We start from the raw sequence: 2021 nt of genomic DNA, 5'->3' as shown, positions 1-2021 counted from the left end.
AGCCCGACTCGGGGGGCAGGGCAGGGCCCCCTGGGCAAAGCGAACAACGCTCGACCCGCTAGACCCTGCCAGGAAACCCCAATCGCGGACAGGGGTCTGGGCAGAACGACCCCAGGAGACAGGCCCAGAGAGGGCAGTGGGGCAGCCAGCAGAGAGACAGGGACAGACCCACGTTCGCTCCCAGAGCCAGGCCCTGGGAACAGAGGGACCCCGAGCCACACGGGACCCCACCCAGGGGATCAGCTCTGACACCCGCTCAGCCTGGACAGTCACCAAGCGGAACTGCTGCCCCACGGCCGCCGGAGCCCCACCAGGCCCCAGGCCCCTCCTGCCCTCGGGACCCCAGCTCATGGGGGGGCACTCACATGTCACGGAGCCTAATGGGCAACCGTGCCGAACCCACAGGTTGGGGGAACCTTTCCCAAGGCCCCCTCCTCCCCCCCAGGCCATGTGCTCCACCCCCCCCGGGCCCCCCGGGCCCCCCCCGGGGCCCCCCAGGCCCCCCCTGCCCTCACCTCAGGAGGTGCAGCATGAGGAAGGCCAGTGTGTCCCGGTTGGCGGGGGGCAGTTTGCTCACCACGTGGCACAGGGCTGCCTGGCAGGCGGCCTCGTCCGGGATGTCTGGGGCAGAGCCAGGAGCTGTGGTCATGGGGAGGGGGGACATGGGTCCTCAGCCGCCCCCCCCAGCCCAACGCTGCCCCACGGCACCAGCACAGGAGCAGCTCAGAACTGGTGGGGCAGAGCCGGGGCAGCGGGTCCAGTCGGGCCCTCGGGTGTTCGGAAAGGCCCCACGGATACACCATGCCCAGGCTGTGGGTCGGGGCACTTGCCTCCGAGCCAGGAGTCCCTGGTCCCCCAAGAGACTCCCAGCACCTCCCTGGCCCCGTGGGGGGGTCCACCCAAAACCCACAGGTCCCGCCCCCTGGCCCCGCCCCAACCCACAGCCCTGCCCCCTGCCCTACCCTGTCCCCACCTCCCTGGCCCCGCCCCCTGCCCCACCCTGCACACACCTCCCAGGCCCTGCCCCCAGCCCCCTCCCTCCCGCACACAGCACTCCAGCCCCACACCAACCCGCAGAACCCAGCCCCAGCCCCGCCGCCGGCCCCGCCCCCCGCCCCCCCCACCCTCCCGGCACCGCCCGCTCACCGGCAGCCCGCAGGAAGGTGGGGTGCAGGTGGAAGGTGACCAGCGGCTCCTTGAGGCCCCTCAGGAAGTCCTTCAGCACCCCACACACCACGTGCACGTCGCCCACGTGGCTCAGCGTGGGCAGCGCCCCCTTGGCCCGCAGCAGCTTCTGCTTCCACTCCCGCACCAGCGGCTCCGCGCCGGGCACCCGGTACAGCCCTGTCTGGGGGGGGGGGGGGGGGGGGGGGGCCCCCCCCCCCCACCGGCGCCCCCCCCCCCCCCCCCGCCAGCCCCCCCCGAGCTCCCCTCCCTCCTACCTCCGTCAGGCCCCTGCGCTCCACCTCGCTCACGCAGTGCAGCACCAGGGCGGGCACCAGGGGGGCCGCGGGGGGCGCAAAGTCGGCCAGGACACCCTGCGGGAGGGGACAGGGTGAGGGAGAGGACGGGACAGGGACCCCCTGCCAGTCCCCCCCCGTGCTCCCCCGGTACTCACCTCCTGGGGGTGGGGCCGGGGGCCCGGGGTGCACAGGCTGGGGCAGCGCCCGCGGCACTCGGGGTGCAGCAGCAGGCGGCAGCGCCGGCACCGCAGCACCACCCGCCCAAACCGGGCACGGGCGCCACAGACGGAGCAGGACTCGGGGCGGATCACCTGCCGAGAGTGGGGGTCACGGTGCGCCCAGACCGGCCCCCCTCCCCCGGGGCCAGCTGCCCCTCTCCCGCCACCCACCCTGCCCCTCCTCTGCCTGCCCCAGGAACCGGCACCACCCTGGGATCCCCCCCCAGACCGGCTGTCCCCCTCCTGCCACCCCCCCCAACTCCAGAACCCCCCACCCCCCTCCCCCGAACCCACAGCCCCCCTCCTGCCACCCACCCTGCCCTGCCTGCCCCAGAGACCA

General features: G+C 74.5%; 1 long non-coding RNA gene across 1 annotated transcript; it reads right to left on the bottom strand.

The window, feature by feature from the left end:
- Positions 1–534: 534 nt before the first annotated feature.
- Positions 535–1504, bottom strand: LOC115271583. Its single transcript, XR_003900011.1, has 3 exons — positions 1443–1504; positions 1147–1348; positions 535–621 (listed from the first exon to the last, which is right to left on the bottom strand). It is a non-coding gene; the product is annotated as an uncharacterized LOC115271583 (long non-coding RNA).
- Positions 1505–2021: the final 517 nt, after the last annotated feature.

The sequence above is a fragment of the Terrapene carolina genome, unplaced genomic scaffold (genome assembly GCF_002925995.2).
Source record: "Terrapene carolina triunguis isolate 2854851 unplaced genomic scaffold, T_m_triunguis-2.0 Scaffold51512, whole genome shotgun sequence".
In the NCBI taxonomy this organism is placed as follows: Eukaryota; Metazoa; Chordata; order Testudines; family Emydidae; genus Terrapene; species Terrapene triunguis.
This window is presented reverse-complemented; position numbering and strand designations above follow the sequence as displayed.